Below are 21,497 nucleotides of genomic sequence, written 5' to 3' on the forward strand. Positions count from 1 at the left end.
CTCTGTGTGGACAAGCGTTTTCACTTCCAGAAGTGGGACAGACCTGAGGATCAGATTAGGGAAAATGGGTGAAAGTGTCCCTGAGAAACAGAGCTCTTAGCATAGGGAGATTAGCATTTCTTCATTTATATGTCAAATTCTCTTTCAGCCTCCAGTATTAGTTAGTATTGACGCTATTTATGAGTTTCCAAGCCCCCCTCTCCCTCTGCATTGCACAGATTTTCAAACCGCACCGCTTACTGTTATCTAGCGCCGACCTTTAACCTACAGAGTAACTAGCAGGGTGACGCCGCAGGTCAAGCGCCTAAATCCGAACCGGCCTTATGCATCGTGACATGGCGTTTGGTTGCTGAGCCCACTAGTGAACTTCATGGGACCCCGGGCAAACGTATCTCCGCGTCCCTTGTCAATCTTGAAAGTTCCACCAGAGGCGAAAGTCAGTTGCACGCCCCTTTACAAAGACTCCATTTCCCCTTCTGCTTGATACTGTCCACACTGAACGCAAAACCCCTACCCTTAGAATCTTCCAGAAACTCAGAGCTGGTGGCTAAATAACTTGCTCACAGCCTCACTACAGCCTCACAGATAATGAGGCGCAGGGTTGGGTCTGGAGCCTCCTTCTCTCACTGCGCCTTTTCTACAGAAAAAAAAAAAAAAAAAAAAAAAAAAAAAAAAAAAAAAAAAAAAAAAACAAAAAAAAAAAAAAAAAAAAAAAAAAAAAAAAAAAAAAAAAAAAAAAACCAAACCATAACACATGATAATAACACCACTAACAACGGTGGCTAATACTATATATGCAGATATTTTTCTAAGCTTCCTGTCAATCCATTTAACTAGAGGGGGGGAAACGGTTTCGGATCATTCTTTTAATTAAAGTAGCCTTCTGCTAAACAGTACCCCCCCCCCCCCCCCAGTTGCATGACATTGCAACCCGAAATCACAACTTTAGGTTCCTGGTGGTGCCCGCTTCCTCTTCTAGTTTGTTTAGTCACAGAATTCGATTCCTGTTGGCCGATTCCGCGCCTCCAAACAGGCTTAGCGCTCCATTGAAATGCAGGAGGCTCCTTAATTCTTGTATAAACAGGTAACCCGAGGGGTGGGGCGGGGACCGAGGCCCTTGGGTGGGTTTCGTGGGAGTGGGGCTGGGGTCGGATCTGGAGCCAGCTCTGCAGTGATCAGAGGCAAGGTTAAGGGAGGGCTTGGCTGCAGTTTCTCCATGCACTGTTTTTGTTCCCTTTCTAGAAACCAGCTGTAACACTAGGTCAGAGCGCATTAAGAATGAGCCACTTTGAACGAGCGGCGCCCAGGCCCCAGGCCCTGCTGTGAAGGCCCCGGCAAAGGTCAGGGCTTTGGGCCCCGTGACGAGCCTGTCAGGGCTCTCTCTGAGACATGCTCGGCCTCAGGTAAGGACAGCCCAAGAGGTCCTGGCTTCCTGCAGGCCCGCGGCCGGGCTCGCTGCCGCCCTACCTGCTCCAGCGCCTTCCTGCCCCGCAAGGCCAGGGTGGTGGCACTCGCCCGGGGATTCGGGGATTAGTCCTCGGTGCAGGCTCAGGGTGGCTTGCTCGGAACAGCCACGGGCGGCCGGAAGCCGCTCTCCCAGATGTCCCCAGGTGGGGCAGGTGCCACTTCTGGGGTCCCTTCTGCAGCTCTGAAATGGATGTGACTTTCTGAGCCGCCAAAGTTCCTAAGTCGTACAATCGGGGCCAGTTCGATATGATTTTTTTTTTTTTTTTTTTAAACCTTCAGCTAAGGTATCCGCGCTCCTAAAACAACAGGAATGTTGCACTGGCCTTCGGCCAGCGGAGGCTCAGCGAGCAGGATAAAATTTCAGTGCAGATTTACGGGAAGTTGCCGGTGTTGGGAGTAAAAATCTGGTTTGGTGAGTTTAAGGGAAGGGAGTCGACGAGACAACCTTGCTACTGTGAGGCGAATGGCCTCGTCTGGGGGAGGGCAGGAGGCGGAGGGAGGGAACCGGGAAGAGCCGGGATTGCAGAGGCAACAAGCGCTGCCGGACTCCGCCACGCTCCACGGGACCCGACCCCGAGCAGCTCCGCCCGGGCCACAGCCGCCCCGCAGCCAGCTCGTACGACCCAGCCCAGCCGGCCGCCGCCGAGCTCCGGGACCCCGAGAAGCCGGGCTCTGGGCTTGGGGGGGAGTTTCTCTCCGCAGGTCGCTCTGGTTGAGAAATTGTGACAAACTGGAATTCCCAGAGCCCGGCAGAGTTAAAGCCTAGAGCGATCTGTTGCTTTAAGCCGCACGGTGGGGAGCAGCTTGGAGACTCTTTAATTTGGTTTGTCTAGTTAAAAAGGGGGCTGCCAGCGAAGATGTTATAGGTGACCCCCTAGCCTTGTAGAACGCCACCGGGCTGTGAGTGGTATTAATTTCTGAAGTGGGCGACGCCAAGCACTTACAGAAGGTAAGGTGGACTTTTGGCAGTCCTTACTACTGTCCCTGAATCTTCCAGGGGGTCCTGATTTTTGCAAAAAAAAAAAAAAAAAAACAAAAAACAAAAAACAAAAAACAAAAAAACAATCTCTTTCTCTCTTCTTCTTCCCCTTTAGTACTTATCTTTCATTTGATGGCCTTCTTTCATTAGTGGGAAGTTAAAGGGTTTATAAAAAAAGATTTGAAAGCGTCAGCTTTTGGAAGAGCAAATACACTCAGCCGCATCTTGTTTCCTGTAGACGTGAGACTTTTTCCATAGAGGGGGAAAAAGATTTTTTTTTTTTTTCCTCTTGAAAAACTATGATCGGCCGCTTCGAGGCACAGGAGACTAGACGCGGATTGTTAGCGCGCATTTCGGAGGTTTGGGTGACTGGGGCGGCCCATTTAAGTGCTAACCAGAGCCGAGGGGGGTTCTTCCTGTAGAGGGTTACTTCTGGAGGCCACACCGGGAGGAAGCTTAGCTGTTGTTCCCAGCGGAGAACTCAATGTGGAGAACAGAGTAGAGTCTCCCAAATATGACAGCTGATCTGTCTGCAGTCCCTGGGCGTTTAAGGAATCGGCTAAAATGAATGGAAGTGGAAATTTTCGGATAAGTGACTCTGTTTTAATTAGGTAAAAGTTGACTGGCACTCCAGTACTGTCCTAAGGCGCTTAGTGATGTGGCTTCCTTATTCTTATCAAAGTGATGAACAGATATGGTCTTCTAGGTACTTACAGGCCATTATTGGTTTGTTTTTGTTTTTCCCATTACTTAGTTGAGATAAAAGTCAAACGTCTCTCCTCTCCAGTTTTTGGTAGTGACTCACCAAAGAGTTTTCCTTAGGAGGACTACAAATTAAAACTGGGTTCCTCACGATGGTGAGGTGGCTTGCTCCCAAGCCTGAGGACCTGAGTTCCATCCTCCTCTCACGGAGGTGGAAGGAGAAAACACTCCTACAAGTTGTCCTGGGACTTCCACACACCAGAGTGGCACCTGGGACAACACACACCCACACATCAATCAATTGATTAATAAATGTAATTAAATAAGTAAAATGAAAATGTAGTCTCAGGTTTATGCCTTTTATTCTAGCACTGACGAGGCCAACACAGGGGATTGGAGAGTTTAGAGCAGCTGGAAAGCAGGGCTTGGTGGCTCATGTGTTTAATCCTAGCACTTGGAAGTCAGAGCCAAGAGTTGCTCTCTGAGTTCAAGGCTAGCCTGGTCTACAAAGCAAGTTCCAGGCAAAGCCAGGACTTTACAAGGAGACTCTAAAACAAAAACAAAAACAAGCCAATCAACCAAATCAATAATAAAGGATCTAACTGTGGAGTCACACCAAGGAAAGAAGAGGGTGGGCCACAGCACAGGTGCCACACCTGAATGGCAAAAGTTGTCGGCCTAGAGCACAGCCTCTAAATGGACCAAAGCCTCGAGCCAAGAGAAGAAGGCTGCATTTTTCGGGGTTCACACTGCCAGTCATTTGCACAGTAGTCCCTCAGAACCCTATGTGATGATTTGGGGTGGGGGGTGCTAACCAAACACAGCTGTCAGAGGGAAACTGGAGGAAGAGGGGAAAGGTAATTTGGGTTTTTGCACTTTTCATGTCCACCTTGACCTTCCCCTTGTTCTGATGTAGATACCGGAGGCCTCTAACTTTGCAGGGGCAAAGAATGGAGGATCAGGTTTTTCACTCTTGCCAGCTTCATGATTAACTTCATCAAATGCAGATAAGTTGGCAGAGCTAAGCCTCTGGTCTTCCTTTACCTGGCTAGGTGCAACATACTATTTCAGCCAGAGTGTTTGTTGTGCTGGGTTCCAGTGAGCTCCAGCAGTGCCAGAGTGTTTTCATCTGTCCCCATCTGAGACTTGAACTCACAGAGTCTAGTGTGCAAATGCTTTACCACTGAGCTACCCCCCCCCTCTTACTTTCATTATATATTTATTGAGATAGGCCTCCTTTATATCATCTAGGCTGGTCTAAGACTTGTGACCCTCCTGTTTATTCCCTGAGTAGATGGAATAGAACGAACTCTGCATTATTGAGCCAGCAAGTGTTTTGTTTCATTTTAAAATCCAAATTCTAAATATAAACAGACTTATCTTTCTGTCCATTATTGCCTTCTCAGAATTGTGTAGCTTTCAAAATTCAGCAACATTATTTTATGGCAATCTCCATAGGTTTTTTTTTTTAAAGACATATTTATTATTATCATCATTATTATTTTGGTTTTTTGAGTCAGGGCTTTTTTCTGTGTAGCCCTGGATGTCCTGGAGCTCGCTCTGTAGACCAGGCTGGCCTAGGAACTGAGAGATCCACCTGCCTTTGCTTCCTGAGTGCTGGAATTAAAGGTGTGGGCCAGCACTGCCTGGCTAAGACATTGTTTATTTTAGTTAAAATTTTTTTTAATTATTTCATGTGTATGAGTATCTGTGCACCATATGTGGATCTGGTGCCTTCGAGGCCAGAAGAAGGAGTTGGATCCCCTGGCACTGGAATTACAGAAGGTTGTGAACTCCCATGTGGGTGTAAGGAATTGAACCCAGGTTCTCTGGAAAAGCAACCAGTGCTCTTAACCATTGAGAAATCTCCCCAGCCCCAAGGCTTACATTATTTGTGTGTGTGTGTGTGTGTGTGTGTGTGTGTGTGTCTGAAGAAGCCAGAAAGAGCCACTTGTAAGCTGCCTGATGTGGGTGCTGGGATATAAACTCTGGTTCTTTGGAAGAGGAACAAGAGCTCTTAGCCACTGAGCCTTGTCTTCGGCTTGTATAGGATTTTGTTGTTTTGTTTTTGCTTTGTTTGTGTATGAGCACAGGTACCTGAGGAGTCTGGAGGAATGAGTCAGATTGTCTTGAGCTGAAGTTACAGGCGGTTGTGACCAACTCCATGTGGGTGCTGGGAAATGAACTTTTGTCCTTTTATACTCTTAATCCCTTAGCCATCTCTCCAGAACCCTCAATAGTTTTCTTTAAAATAATTTATTGTTTTTCTGTGTGTGAACACGTATGTGTATGTGCAGAGGCATGTGTAGGCAATCAGATGACAGCTTTGTGAAGGTAAGTCTCTCCTTTCACCTTTTTGTGCGTTCTGAAAATTGAACCTACATTCACCAGATCACACAGTGAGTGTGGTCATTTGGCAAGCCCACTGTAGTTTTAGTAGTCAACAGATTGACTTTTTTGAGACAGGGTCTCAAAATCTAGCCCAGGTTGGCTTGCAACTGCAGCTTCTGGCTCTCCTGCTCTCCTGCTAGAAGTATAGGCATGTAAAACCATGCTGGGCTATTTAGTTTTTAAAACTATATTATTTATTTACTAATCTGTCTCTTTATTAAAGGTGCAGAGTTCTGCTTGGTTGCTAAAGTGGTTGGTGATATTGAGGATTAAAAACAATCAAAGAAAGAAACAATGTTTTTGGTTTCGAGTTCTCTATACTTAACCAAGTACTTAGGGCTGAGAGTTCCAGTCTCAGCTACATGGTAGCCCCAAAACAAAACAAGTGAAGAGATTCCTTTCATTTTCCTTGTATGATAAGGACATGCTAATTCAACTCTTTCATTTGCTAGTACAAGCTGCTTTAAATGATGATTTTTATAAAGGTTCTTGCATAATGATTGGATTTAATTTCCAGGCTCTATGCTCTTACCCCAGGGCCTTCTAGAATGTAGGCAAGTCACTCTACCCCTGAGCCCCACTCTCTCCTGACTTAAAACTGTCCTTTGATTATCGTGTTTCATTTTCTTTTGAAGCAAGTTCTTACTCTGTAGCTGAGGCTGGCCTCAAATTTTTGTCACTCTCCTCCCTCAGCTGCTGCTAGCCCAGTTCCCCAACATTACACTCTTAAGCTCAAGATTAGAAGCAAATCATGGCCCAAATAATTGAGCTTTGACTGGCTCAGGAAAACATGTGCTTATTTGAGACAGCTCTGTTCTTCTGGCTTTTCTGGATTACCCAAGAGTTCATATATTTGGATATTGATGAGGACAATGAACTTTTCCTTATAGTTGGACCTAGGTTCATGTTTCTATGATAGGATATTAACATGAGGAGCAAAAACCAAAACAAAAAAACCCAAAACCTTCTCTGAAGGTGATTCCCAGGACTTTGGGAAAAAACATTTTTTTTTTTTAAATTGTTGTTGGTTTTGTTTTGTTTTTCACATGAGTGTAGAATACACATGGCAGATTTTTATGAATCTACAGTGGAGATATTAGCTCCAAGGGCTTGTCAGAACGATTCCAAGGTAAAGGTTATATTGGAGCCCTTGGATTTCTGGCCTGATTAAGAGAGAGAGAGGGAGAGAGAGAGAGAGAGAGAGAGAGAGAGTTTCCTCTTGGGAGCAGTCTCTGTGTCTTGTGATGATGTGGATTTCCTGGTTTAATATCATACGAGTTGTGTGTCAGTCAAAACAACTACTTACTGAGGCTAATTGCTTCAGAGAACTAGTTAAGTTTTTCCATAGCCACAATGTATATGACTTGGGTTCCAAGATAGGAGGCCTGGAGGAAGGCATGGACCCCTCCACAGAACTGGTGTAGAGACAAGATTGTTCAGATGTTGCCCCAAATTGATGGAAACACCCAGACTGACAGATTCGGGAGGAAATGGTGCCCTGCTGCCTTGTGTGTGGCCCTGAATCCCCTTGTCAGTAAAACACCCTGGAAATGGTCTGAACTAGATTTCTCATTGGTTATGTTTCTGTGATAGTTTCTTCTGCGTTCCGTCAGCATCCGTGCTGGAGGAGAGGGGGGTGGGGCAGGAGATAGCTGCCCCTTGGGTCCCCCTCAGTATATGATATTAAACGGGCCTTGCATCTGCTAGACAAACCTTCTACCACTGAGCTGTATCCTCAGCTTGTTCTCATTTTATCTGAATGAGAACCAGAGGATCTTGGTGAATTTCCCAGGCCCGCCTTGAACTTACAGCTCTGACTCAGGCCCTTGAAAAACTGAGATTATAAACTTGTAGATCTTATTTTAAACCCTAAAAAAATGGTGGAGGGGTGGAATTTTCCACTGAGAGTAGAAAAGGAAAAAAAAACCTCTGGAGAAATGAGTGGCCCAGAAACAGGTGATTTCTGAGCATGCCAGTAGTGTGTCATTTACCAGCTCACCTGAAGATCATCAATGCCATCAACTAGTGCCAGCAAGCTGGCCACTATGATAATTTGGCTTCTCTCCTTTAGGCTTTTCTGCCTGCCTCTCTGTGTCTGTCTCTCTCCTTGCTCTTGTCTGGTTTTGTGGGTTTTTCTTCTTCTTCTTCTTCTTCTTCTTCTTCTTCTTCTTCTTCTTCTTTCTGTTTTGATTTTTCAGACAGTCTCACTCTGTAGCCCAGACAGGCTTTAGGATCACTGCAAAGTGCCTGTGTCAGCCTCCAGAGCGTTGTTGGTGTGCTACTATACCTGGCTTCCCTCCCCTCTCTTGTACAATTTGAATGTTTCTAGCATGCTGCCGTAGACACTGCTTTGAATGAGTTGAAGATGCAGCTACGGAACTGATTGCAACTGAGGCCCAAGTCCTCCCACTATATTTACTCATCGTAGGAACTTAGATTGTATAAAAATAACTTAGGTGGTATAAAAATAAAGGGTGTATTTAAAAATATGCGATTTACACGTTTATGAAACAGAATAAAGTAACTCTGCAGGTAGGATACAAGGGGCTGCCTCTAGTAAGTCTTTGAGGAATACAATCACTATGTTGCTTCAGCTTATAATCTTCAGATTATCAAGACCAGGTGTCTGTCATTCAAAGACAAAGTGGATCCCAAACCCTGCATGCAGCAGTCCTTTGTTTTCCTATTTTGAAAATGTATACTTTTTTTTTTTTTTTTTGGTTTATTCGTGACACGGTTTCTCTGTGTAGCCTTGGTTGTCCTGAGCTTACTTTGTAGACCACCAACCTTGAACTCACCTGCCTCTGCCTCCCCGGGTGCTAGGATTACAGGCATGCACCTGGTGAGAATGTATACTTAATTTTGAGATTATAGCCAGGCACATTAATCGAGAAAACAGTATCCATCAAGTGTTCAGGGTTACTGTATGTGTATAGTTTTTATGAATGTGAGGACAGCCAGCAGGAAGACATACTTGGTGTGGTGAATGTCTGGATGACAGGGGTCCCTGGCAGCTTTAGTTTCCCAGTTGAGCCTCCCTTTGTCTTGTAGCCAGTTTTGGTCAGACTCCCTCAGTAAGGGTAGAAGATATCCGGTTCCCAGAAAGGATGAATGATCTTTGCACGGATGAGCAAGAGTTAACTCTGTGCACCAATATGATGTGGGCGTGTGTGTGTGCGCGCGCGAGTGCACAGCCAGTACTGCACTTTGGGCAGCTGCAATGGGGTCAGGGTGCTTATACCTGACAAGGAAATGCCAGCCTGTGAAAATTTTCAGGAGAAGTATCTATCTACCTTGGGGATGGAGGTGTAGTTCAGGAGTCCCCTGTGTGTGGATAGAAGCAGGTGGACACACAAATGGTGTCTATGTGTCTGTGTTTCTGAACCCTGACCTGGCTCCTGTGCACGGGAGCACGCACGCACGTGTGTGTGTGTGTGTGTGTGTGTTTGTATGTCAGTGTGTCTGTGTGTGTATAACAAACTCCACCGTATATTTGTTCTGAGCCAGGTCTCTCACTGAACCTGATTCAGCGGGACGAGCTGGCCAGCCAACCCAGGGACACTCCTGTGTCCATCTTCCTAGAGCAATGTGCTGCTGTTCCTGGGTTCTTAAGTGGATGCTAGGGATTCAAACGCAGGGCCCCAGGCTTGCATAGCTAGCACTGTACCCAGTGAGCTATTTCCTCAGCTTCTGGCTTAGTCACTTAAAACAAAACCAAAACCAAAACAAAACAAAACAAAATTTTGACAACTCAAAAGAAAAGAAAAATACTGCCAGGCATTAATTGTGCATGGCTGTAAATCTCAACCATTCAGGATGCAGAGGCACACGGGATTACCATAAATCAGAAGCCAGTCTGGTCTGTATAGTTGGGGGGCAGCCAGAGCTACGTAGCAAGACCCTGTCTCAAACAAAATAAGCACCCCCCAACCCCAATCAATCTTAAGTAACAGAATTTTCTTTATGCATTTATTAGCTTGTTTGTTTATTTATTCATTTATTTTTTTGAGGCAGAGACTTGTAACCTGGGTTAGCCTGACCTTGCAATGGGTATCAGACTAGTCTTGAGCAAGCAGGGGTCCATCTGTCCAGTACTGGGATTACAGGTGTGTGCCACCACACCAGGCAAGGTTTTATCTTCTTCTTTTTTTTTTTTTTAATATTACTTCCCTTGGGTGGGCTGGATTCCTGCTAAAATGATATTTCTTTTTGTTGTCCTTTGTTTCCAAAAATAATGGCATGGCTCTCAGGACAGCAGGCCTTTGCCAAGAGTAGGTCCATCCTCTCAAGACAAAGTTGCCTTTGTGTAGCCACCACAAGGAGGATTTGGTAACACAGAGAACTCCGTGGGACAGGCAACTGTGATTGACAGGACCTGTGCCTAACGTTGCCTTTCTGTTCTGTGCCTACCAGCTGATGTTTGCAAGTGATTTCTCCACATATCCCACAGCTGTCCACCTGTCCAGGGAAGAAGTCCATGGCTGTTGACTTACCTTGGGCCTTGAACTCAAGATCCATTTGTTTCAGCCTCATGAGGAGCTGAAAGCATTGGCCTGGGCCACCAGGTCTGGCCACAGCTTTGGACCCTTACCTCACTACTCTGAGAAAGAACTTTCTCCTGTAGTCTTTTCTAGCTGGATCCATGATTCTTCCCAGTGTCACACGCAGCCTTCGCTGAAAGGCCATTGCCAGCACGTGCAGGCCTGTTGTTGGGTGACCAGACTTCCTGGGTGAGGCGCAGCACACACATCCAGTCACCTCGGTCAGGGAAGCCACAATAAAGTAGGGATAGCACCCGAGTCCAGCGTGGTGAACCAGTGAGTTTTATCAGGATTACTTATGGGAGTACGGGTGAGGAGTTACTTACAGAAATGACTCAAAGACAGCTGCGTCGCCAAAAGCCCACCACGGGAGGGGTGCCAACTCACAAAGCTGAGAACTTGGAGCCGACTGCCCAGCCTGCGGGCGACTCAGCAGGTTGGAGAGCGTCCTTCCCAGGTGCTGGTTTCCTCTCTTCCGGGCGGCCTGTGTGATCTCAAAAGCATCCTACCGAAATGTGTCAAAGAAGCAATAGACTGATGCTATCGGGAGTTGAGGCAGGGAAGAGTCAGGATTGAGGTCATGCCGTAGCTGCTGAGCCCCTGGAACTCTGGTGGGGTAAGGGGACTGTCATGGAGCTCAGGTGCCCGTCGCCCTGTTCTGCAGGAGCGTTCTTCAAAAATGTTGAACTCGCCGAGGTTTTGTTTGGTTTAGCACGCAGTGTCTGTTAAAGCGACCCACATCCAGCCCCGCTGCCCAATCACCCCCACCGCCACCCTCAGCCATGCTTGCTAGTACACAGTTAAGAAAAGAAGAAAAAGACGTGTCCTCGTGATTAGGACATGCTTCTTAGGTAATTGTTGGGAGAAAGGTAGATTTTTCTCAAAGTTCAGTTGACAAAAAGGAAAATTCCCAAAGAGGAAGGTCACGATCAGGTGACTAGACCAGCCTGGGAGCCTTGTTACCACTGTGGTTTATCTGGTGGGCGGGAGGTGTGACTATCAGAAGGGAGATGAGGAAGGAGGGCAGGTTGCTGGGAGCTAACTCAAGTGATGTGGGCAGAGCAAAGAGAAACCAGTCTGAGCCAGTATAAACAGCAGGATTTTTTGTTTGTTTGTTTGTTTTGTTTTGTTTTTTCTCCACACTGTGAGTTTTGTAATCTACCTTGGGAATAGATGGAGATTTTCAGTGAGTAATAGAACCCAGCAGCTCAGCTGGCATTAATGAGCCTTGTAGGAAACGAGCCAGTTGGAACCGTCGGTACCACCTGGGCCCTGAAATGAAATGGTGCCACCCATGTTCTCACACCAGAGGCTCCTTCCACGTTGACTGACGCCAATCAGCAAGCTCCTCCCCTGCCTCCTCCAGCGCCCTCTCTCTCCCATACTTGTGTACACCCCATCCTGTCAATCACATCTCAGCCTTCTGAGGATTACAGGTGTGTGCCACCAAGCCCATTTTTGTGTGGTGCTGGGGTTTGAGCTTGGGGTTTTGTGAAGGCTAGGCAAGCTCTCTACCACTGAGCTATGGTCTGTTTGTTTTTGAGATGGGTTCTCACTGTGTTGCTCAGGCTTGCCTCAGATTTCCAAGTTCCAGTAATTCTTCTGCCTCAGCGTCAGCATTATTACCTTGCCTGGCTACATCCCCCTACTTAAAACAGCAGTTCTGTCTTTTATCTTGGTTCTCTCCTCTCTCTTCCTTCGCCTGTACTCACCCTGATACCACTTAAGATGTCTTGTTTTAATCACGTGTGTATGTGTGGGTACCTGTGTGGATGTCTGTGCACATGAAGGCAGGTGCCTGCAGGGTCTAGAGGTGTTGCATCGCCAAGAGCCGGAGTTACAGGTGGGTATGAGCTGCCTGATGTGGGTGCTGGGGACCACACTTGGGCCTTCTGCAAGAGCAGTGTGCGTTCTTAACCATTGAATTATTTGTCCAGCCTCTCTGTATCACTTTTTAGCAGGCTGTGCGATTGTGTGGTTTATAGGCTCTTTCTCTGTGACTGGAATGCCTGCTTTGTTAATTGCTGTAGCCCAAGCACATCGTAGGTGATTCATAAATACTTGTTGAATGAATGAGTTAAACAGCCAGGCTCTTACACAGCACAGCACATGGTCCAAAATATATCATACCTTATGTGTAGTAATCGAAATACAACCATGGGTACATCTCCATGAACGTGGGTTTTCTACTAGGTCATGCTTGAGCTGCCATGTTTTTTTGTGGTTTCATTATTTTCTGTATCCACCAGCCTTTGATAGAACCTGATGACTAAATAATGTCCTAGGCAGAGCCAAGAGCTGGGATGTCACAATCCTTTCAGCACTTCCCCATTTCCAAATCAAAGCTGCCCCTTTGGCAGTCTTCCTGTGTTCTCCATTTAAGTCTCCTAGTCCTCTGCTTTTCATTGCTTGTTTTTTTTTTTTGTTTGTTTTTGTTTTGTTTTTAAGCTGCTCTTGTGAATCGCATGTCCCATAGTCAATTGCGCTAAACTAGCTCTTGTTACTATATGGTTTATCATGTTTTTTTCTACTGTTTAATTTTAATGAATGATTCTTCTGGAAGTAACTGCTGACAGTGTTCTTCAGTATTTCTTCCGACCTCTAGGAGTTTCCAAGGGCCAACTGCTGCTAGTGGATTTTCTCCATTATGTTGTTTGTTTGTTTGCTTGCAGTGCTGGGGATTGAGCCTCGGTATGCCAGACAGGTGCTCTACCACAGCTACCCTACTCCCTGGCCCCTGCAGCCTTTTAGTTAGGTGTCTTGCTTTGACCTGGCATGCAACAGAAGTGCTGGTATCTTTAATATTGCCTGAGAACTTCTGCATGAGACCTTGGGCTTGGCAAATATCTTCCTGGTCTGCCACAGCTGTTTGATAGCTCTGCTCTTCCTTTCTTTGTATAATTACCCGGGGTTTAGTAAGGTCACTTTCTCTGCCTTTGGGGGGTCAGCCTCTCCTTTGCTTTCCCTTCCTTGTTTACTGCACAACTCACTGAAACGGGCTTGCCCAGGGGCAGGTAGAAGCCTCTGGTCACTAGCTAATTCCTGTGGTTATCAGCTAATATTTGTAGAGTTTTGTTGTTGTTTTGAGACAGAGTTTTGCTACTATATCTAAGCTGGCAATCCTCCTGCTTCAGTTCTCCAGAGGACCCAAGCTTAGTTCCCAGCATTCACATCAGGTGCCTACAACTGTCTATAATGTTCAGCTCAAAGTGTGTGTGCTCGTGCACCCCCCCCCGACACATTTAAAAAAATAAAAATAAATCTTAAAAAAAAAAAAAAAAGGATAATGGAGTAGCTCATTTAAATGTGTTAGTATGCACAAAGCTGCCGTAACTCCCAACACTACAGATACTAAAAGTAGTGGCTCACAATCGGAGATAGGAAGACCAGAAGTTCAAGGTGATCCTTGGTTACAGAATGAGTTCTAGGCCAGCCTGGAATACATGAGATAGTCACGTGGCATTTATTAAGCATTTGATGCTTGTACTGTATACTTAACATTTAATGTGCTCATTAGTTTTAAATGCCAGGTAGACTCGGTAGTCATCTCGGAATATTGCCCTATTGAGGAGTTTCCTGGATCAGGGTGGCCTGTGGGCATGTCTGAGGAGAACTGAGGAGTTGTCTTGTTTGCTAACTGGTGTAGGAAGACCTGGTCCATTTCGGACCCTGCTTTTCTTTTCCCTCTGTTTGTTTGCTCTTTTTGTTCTGTTTTGTTTCTCTGTGTAGCCTTATGCCTTGGAACTTGGTCTGTAGACCAGGCTGTCCTCGAACTCACAGAGTGCACATGGCTGCCACTACCACCTGCTGATGTGCTACTCAGAGTCCCCAAACAGTGTGTATTGAGAGCTAGCAAGCAGAGAGCAAGCAGAGAGCATTTATTTTTTGCTGCTCTTTACTTGTGGATGTGATTTGACCTGCTTCTAGTTCCTGCCTTGATTTCTCCTCAGTGATGGACTAACCTGGAGTTGTAGGTCAAAACCCTCTTTCCCCCCTAAATTGCTTACTGTCAGGGTGTTTTATCACAGCAAGAGAAACTATAAAACTTTAAAAAATATTTTATTTTTAATTACACATAGATGTGTGTGCATATGTACATGTCTGAAGGTGTGTTTGGAGACCAGAAGAAAGTGTCTGATTTCCTGGGATCTGCCTGATGTGGGTGCTGGGAATTGAACCCTGGTCCTCAGGAAGAGGAGCCAGTGCTTTTTACCACCGAGCCATCTCTCCAGCCCTCCCTAAAACTTAATATAACATTTCTAGTAAGATAAACCTATTTATTTATATATCAAATATATTTCTACTTGTAGTTCATACTATTAGTTCAACATACGCATTATTTTGTATCACTTAGTGTATTTTTACTTAATTTACAGTATTAAATACCATTTAAAAATCGGGGAGAGCTAAGTATAGATGCTTGTAAGCCAAGACAGTCATCCAACATTTCAAAGGATGTAAGAAGATACTGTGGAATGGAGCAGGGAGTTCCCTTGTTACAATTAACTGAAGGCATGCATATTTACAGTGATATCCTATAGGAGGTACCTTTGGGCCATGCAAACTCACGTGTTGTCTTTTCTTTTCTTTTTGTGTTGTGTTTTCTTTACTAACTTTATAAAGGGTCTACACATATGTGCACGTGCTGGGTGAAAACCAAGGCTAGCCCAACACGCTCAGGTATGAAAGGCTGGTGTGTGCTTCTGACAGTGCCAGGTTCCGTTGTTGCTGTTCCTAAAAGGTGGGGTTTCATGCAGTCGAGGCTGGCCTTGAATTTACTACATAGCTGAAGCTATCCTCCTGATTTACCTACCTAGATCCTAATACAGGTACATACTACCAACATCCTACCATGCCAGACCACGGTTGTTCTAAATGGAAAAGAAAAGATCTATGTTTCCCAGTCTATTTCGATAAAGAGGTTATATTTTTACATGAAGCATTAGAAAACTCAGTTTTATAAAGTGATGCTTGAAGATGTCCTGAACTATTAGAGCTGGGTGAGGGTGGGAGAGAGGTCAGGGATGGATGTGATTTTGCAATCACCACTATAGAAATGTGGGTGGTTGCAGCAAGCTCTGTGTCAATTCCAGTGCAGCCTGTGGAGTGATTGAGTTTATTATTGCTTAATTGGGTCAAGTGGTTGTGGGTTTTGCTTTTGGCCAAGATGGTAGGGGCTGGAGTTTTCATGGTTATTTAAAATCTGTTCTTAACAGTGTTTTGGTAAGAAAGATGGTTCAGTGAGTACAACAAACCACATGCAAAGGTGAGAAAGTTGTATCTGTGTAACGGAGGAACGCTGGTTTGTGGAGGTTAGTGAGGGGGTTGGCTCAAGGAAGCATAACTGTAATGCCAGCATCTGATCAAGAGTCTGAGGCAGAAAGATAGAAGTTTGAGGCCAGCTTGGGTTGCAAAGTGAGACTGCTGAGAGAAAGAAAAAGAAAGAAAGAAAGAAAGAAAGAAAGAAAGAAAGAAAGAAAGAAAGAAGGAAGGAAGGAAAAGAAAGAAAGAAAGAAAGAAAGAAAGGGAGGGAAGGAAGGAAAGAAGGAAGGAAAAAAGGTGAGGAGGGAGGGAAGGAAGAAAGAAAGTATGTAAGAAAGAAAAAGAAGGGAGGAAAAGAGAGAAAAAGAAAAGAAAGCTTGAAAAAATGTAATGTCTACCGCTTATTAAGCACCTGTTGTATACCAGGCATTACCTGGTTCTCAGTGAGTTGCTTTTACACTTTATGCCCATATGTCAGGCGTGGGAACGAAGCATGAGTGAGTTGAGTAACTTGCCCACTGTAAATACTGGCTAGAACTCAGGCTCCTCGTAACGCCTCCTAAACCAGGGCAGGCTTGGGAAAACTTGACCCTTGGAGCAAGATCAGCCCTTCTTAGCTAGCTCTGCTAATCACAGCACTCTAAAACTTTCCTCCCTCCAGTCTTACTGTCATGATCCAAACACAGGCTGTCCATGTGTCTCCAGGGGGAAGTTCAGGATAGGAGAGGGTGGGGGCAAGGGAACTGCCTGGTCAGCTGGTTTCTTCCTAATCTTGCAAAATTCCTTTTGTATTGGTTACTGTAGCCTGAATCCTATGCGATACAGTGACATCGATAGTGTATAAGGACTGAGGTTTCCTCAGAGAGAGTTGTAGAGGCTGGACATTCTGCTAAATATGTGCCTGGCAGCTACTCCCAGCAAAGATTTCTCCTGCCTTGTTAGAAGTGCTAAGAGTGAGAGCCTACCTTCCAGGTGAGAGAGAGAGAGACAGAGACAGACACACAGAGAGAGACAGAGACAGGGAGGCAGAGACAGAGAGAGACAGAGGCAAAATTTCTCTGTATAGCTCTGGCTGTCCTGTAGACCAGGCTGGCCTTAAACATTGTCTTATGATTGCTGAGACTGGAGGTGTGTGCCTCTATTACCCTCACTTTCTCCCCCCCCCCCCCCCAGAATTTATAAATTTCTGAACAGAGATAGGCTTCAAGAATGAGTTAGGGGCCTCAGAGGTTAAGAGCACTGACTGCTCTTCCAGAGGTCCTGATTCAATTCCCAGCAACCACATGGTGGCTCACAACCATCTATAATGAGATCTGGTGCCCTCATCTGGCGTGCAGGTATACATGCAGAAAGAGCACTCATATACATTAAATGAAGAAATAAATCTTTAAAAAAGGTTAGGCTCTTTTCAGACTTAAACACACTTGAAGCTTAAAGGTTTGGTAAGGTAAGACAAGTTGCCCTATCAGAGCTGACGACAACATCATGTAAAATGAAACATGTTTGTTTAATACTATCAACTTCTGGGAAGAAGAGCTCCTGTAGATGAATGGATGGGTGCCCGGGAGTAGCTACATTGTCAACATCTTTACGAACACAGCAAACATTCAAGATGGCTAGAAACAGACTCCGTGGGCTAGGCAGGTAATTTTCCTTTGAAGAAACATTTTTTGGTCAATATTTGATGTCCTGTAGATTTGGCAAGGAGAGATAAATACATTTGTTCTTGGCTGCTTACCTAGTTTCCATTAAAAAAAAACAATTAATGATAGCTAGCTCCGCCATACGCCCAGCCCAGGCAGAAGGATTGAAGCAAATGTGAAACAAGTCTGCTGTACACATGGTTCTAGACTAGCTAGGGGTTGTGGTGAGACCCCCATCTCAAAAACCAAAATGTGACTAGTAAAATGGCTGAATGGGTAAAAGGCTATTGTCACCAAACCTGAATGGAATCCATGTAATAGGAGAGATCTGACTTCCCCCAAGGTGACCTTTGACCATGGCACAGATGTGCAGGCATACACAACACAAAAAGTGTAACAAAACAACAACAACATTTTAATTATAATCAAACACAAGATACCAAAAGCTTGGGGGATGGGCATGGTAGGGGAACGAATGAGGGTTCCTCTGAAAATTATCATGAATTCGGCTTTGCCTTCCTTGTGGTGGAAATGAAATACAGCTCTACGAGCTCTTATTTTACTCTGTGTATAAAATACTTTGTGTGTGTGTGTGTGTGTATGTGTGTAGGGCGGTACATGTATATATGTATCCATTTGGGTGTCTGCACGTGTGTTTATAATATAGGTGTGTATGGAGATAAGAGGTTGAATTTTGACCTTTGTGAGTGGAATGGCAGCTTTGTTTTTGAGACAGGGTCTTATCCTTAACATAGGGGTAAGATTTTTGGACATTTAGTTGGTCTGACCAGTCAGCGAGCTCCGGGGATCTGCCCATCTCCCACTAGCACTTTGTCTGCCATGTCCCAGGGGATTTGAACGTAAGTCTTTATGTTTATGTTGCAGGCACTGACAGACTGAGCCATTTTCCCAGTGCCCCTTTAGACCAAATAGATGAGAAAACAGTGTGTGCTGAGATCCTGAGACATTTGTTCAGGACTTTTTCGTGTTGTGCGCCAAATCATTTAGGGTCAGGGCAATTTCTCAGACTCCTTATGGAGTCCTGGTGTGTGTCTCCAGTAGGGCCCAGGTATATATGGATGCTGTCATTCTTGGAGGGGTTAGCTAGGCAAAGTTTTGTTTGGTTTTGGTTTTGGTTTTTGTTTGTTTGTTTGAGGCCAGTTTTCTCTTCGTAGCTCTGGCTGTCCTGGAACACTCTGTAGAACAGGCTGGCCTTGAACTCAGAGATCCACCTGTCTCTGCCTCCCAAGTGCTGGGATTAAAGGCCACCGCCCAATTTAGCTATGAAAATTCAACGTCAGAGATGAATTCTAGATGCCAAGTTCCCTCCCCACACCAAGTATTGTGTTTGTTCAGATTCTCTTGTTCAAGCAGTCTTTATTTATTTATTTTTTTGTTCCTCCAAAACTGACTTTCAGACTTTACAGTTTTTTGTTTTGTTTTGTCTTTTACTGCTACCAGGTATTGAACCTAGGACCTGATGCATGTCAAGTGCTCTGTTGCTGAGCTGTGTTCCTCAGAGGTGACTTTTTACATTTGAATCTTATTCCATCTTCGTTTTCATCCCTCGGTACTGAAGAGGCCCAAGTCTTGTGTGAAACATTTGCACTCAACACCTGATTAAATATGAGTTGCTTTTCTCATGTATCTTGTTGGGGATATTTACATTCATATCTATGAACTGTGATACATGTATATTTAAATGTCTATATATTTAAATGTAACTACCAGGGCCTGGAGAAATGGCTCAGTGATTAAGAGCACCATCTGTCTTACAAAGTAACCCAGGTTCCATTTCCAGCACCCACATCTGTAATTCTGGTTCCAGGGCATCTAACACCCTCTCTGGCCTCCTCCGGCAACAAGCACAAAAGTGGACAGACATCCATGTATGTAAAACACTTATGCACATAAAATAAGTAAATAAAAATTGAAAATTATTAAGTGTGGATGTAAGGGCTGGGGGATGTATCTCATTTCCTCTAGTACTTGCCCAGCTTGTGTAAGGCCCTGGTTTGATCCCTAGCACCACAGAAAACTGTTATTTTTCTTTTTCTTCAAATCAGTCGTTTTTGTTTTGCTTGTATTTACTTAAGCTGAGTGCAGTGCAAATGCAAGTAGTCCCAGCTTTTCTGGAAGCTGAAGAGGATAGCTTGAGTCTGGGAGTTAGGGTCTATCTTGGGTAACTAATCACAAATAAATAGGTAGATAGATAACCTTTTTTTGGATGGGTGGGGTCTTTTTTTTTTTTTTTTTTTCATGGATAGATTGGATCTTTAGTCTGTACCCAGAGCTGGCTCTGACATTTCCATATCCCATGTGTCAGCTACCTTAAATACCTCTCCTTTTTCTTTGGCTCTTTGTGCTAGTGTGTGTGTGTGTGTGTGTGTGTGTGTGTGTGTGTGTGTGTTTAGCATTTTATTCTATTCTCCCCTCTTCTTATCCTTTTTTTCATAGAATCAGTTTAAGTAAATTCTTCTCTCTTAAGCTTCTCAGGCTCTCTGATGGCTTGAGTCTGAGATGTCCTCAAGTACATGGCTTTCTTGTTTAGTATATCCCTAGCAGATCATGAAGTGATCTGGGGCTGAGGATATTATTTGTTGAAGGAGTAAACGATCAATCAGGGTCAGAGAGGAAGGCCCTAAAGATGATTATAAATGTTATGAACCAAGGTATTTCCCAAACATGGAAGGTTTTGAAATAACTGTGTTGATCAATGCCATTTTAAACAAAGCTGAGGGTGGTTTGTACAGAGGTGGTGTATGGAGGACTTAGACCTTGGAGTTAGGCACTGGTTACGATGCCTGGTGCCAACAAAGAGACCCACTAACCCTGAAGATATATATATCTTAGGACTAAGACGTTCCGCCCCCAGGGATGCAAACAGCAGAAATGTGCACAGATGTTCACCAAAGAACGATAACAAAGTCCTTATCATCCCACGGAAAAGTCAGAAGAAACATAGGACGAGGCAAGTCTTGTAGCTTATTTATTCCTGCCCACCAACGTCATTAACATCATGTTCAGCGAAAGGAACCAAGACAACGAAGTATATGCAAAAAGAAAAAAAGATGGAAACCGTATGGGATGAATCTCTGGTGTTACAATCAGCGAGTGTAAGATAGAAGAGCTTACATCTTGGTGCTCATAAGACGGGAGTACAACAAAGCCACAAGGACCTAATGTTTCTAGGAGGTAGTTAGTATACTTATAGGTGACATATGGCAGATAAGAAAGCATGTGCATGATATAGTGAGATACCTGTCACAGGATCTCACCACAGCCTAGGCTGGTCTCTTAACTTCTGATTCTCCTGCCTCTACCTCCTCCTCCTCCCTATTGCTGGGTTTATTAGTAGGCACCCAGTAATACTCCATCTTTAGATGAGGGCACATCCTTTTCCCCCTTGTTTATTCTGTGTGTGCCTCTGTTTGTGTGTTATATGCCATATGTTTGGATTCCCAAGGACAGATTCAGATCTAGAGTTATAGGAAGTTGTGGGTTGTCTGATGTGGGTGCTAGGAACTAACCCAGGTCCTCTGGGAGAGAAATAAGTGCCTACAACTACTGGGTGATCTCTCTGGTCACTTTTTTTTTTGTTTTTTGTTTTTGTTTTTGAGACAGGGTTTTTTCTTAGTCCTTGGGGGTTTGTTGTCTTAATTCTATTGTTATGAAAAGACACCGTGACTGCAGCAACACTTATAAAAGAAGACATTTAATTGGGGTGGCTTATAGATTTAGAGGTTTAGTCTGTTATCATCATGGCAGGAAGCATGGCTGACACAGTGCTGGAGAAGTACCTGAGAGGTCTACATCCAGATCCATAGGCAACAGCAAGAGAGAGACACTGGCTTGGCTTGGGCTTTTGAAAGCTCAAAGCCTACCCACAGTGACATACTTCCTCCTACCAGGCCACACCTACTTTAACAAAGCCACACATTATATATCATTCAGATACAGAAGCCCGTGGGGGCCATTCTTATTTAAACCACTATAGGGTTCATGTAGCCCACGCTGGCCCTGAATTGCCTATACAGCTAAGGATGACCTTAAACTCCTAATGCAGCCTCCTGAGTGCTGGCCTGTAGAAGTGCATCACCAAGTTTGGCTATGAGGGCTCATCTTTTTTTCTTTTAATGTTTGTTTACTTTTTAAAATTAAAATATAATTACATGATTCCCCCCTTTCAATTCCTCCCTTTAATCCGTCCCATGTAACCCCTTTGCTCCCTCTCAAAACCATGGCCTTCCTTTTTCTTTCTTTCTTTATAAACTTAAAAAAATATATTTATTTATTTTTATTATGTGTATTGGTGTTTTACCTGTGTGTATGTCTGTGTGAGGGTGTCAGATCCCCTGGAAGTGAAGTTATAGGCAGTTGTGAGCTGCCATGTGGGTATCAGGAATTAGAAGAACAGACGGTGCTCTTAACCACTGAGCCATCTCTCTAGCCCCAGCTCTTTTAAGTTATTATTATTAATGTGTGTTAGTGTGCATATGTAGGTTGTATGCC

The 21,497-nt window shown here is 44.6% G+C and overlaps 1 protein-coding gene across 1 annotated transcript in view; it reads left to right on the top strand.

Annotated features, from left to right (window-relative positions):
* Positions 1-1,010: 1,010 nt before the first annotated feature.
* The window catches only part of Rbm47 (RNA binding motif protein 47), a 133,806-nt gene continuing 113,319 nt past the window's right edge, over positions 1,011-21,497 (top strand). Inside the window, exons 1-4 of the mRNA XM_055629387.1 lie at positions 1,011-1,084; positions 1,243-1,403; positions 1,747-1,879; positions 18,447-18,507. The gene's annotated coding sequence lies outside the window, so the exon portion shown is untranslated. The remainder of the gene's footprint in view (positions 1,085-1,242; positions 1,404-1,746; positions 1,880-18,446; positions 18,508-21,497) is intronic.

The sequence above is a fragment of the Psammomys obesus genome, unplaced genomic scaffold, assembly GCF_907164565.1.
Source record: "Psammomys obesus unplaced genomic scaffold, mPsaObe1.curated_primary_1811, whole genome shotgun sequence".
Taxonomy (NCBI): domain Eukaryota; kingdom Metazoa; phylum Chordata; class Mammalia; order Rodentia; family Muridae; genus Psammomys; species Psammomys obesus.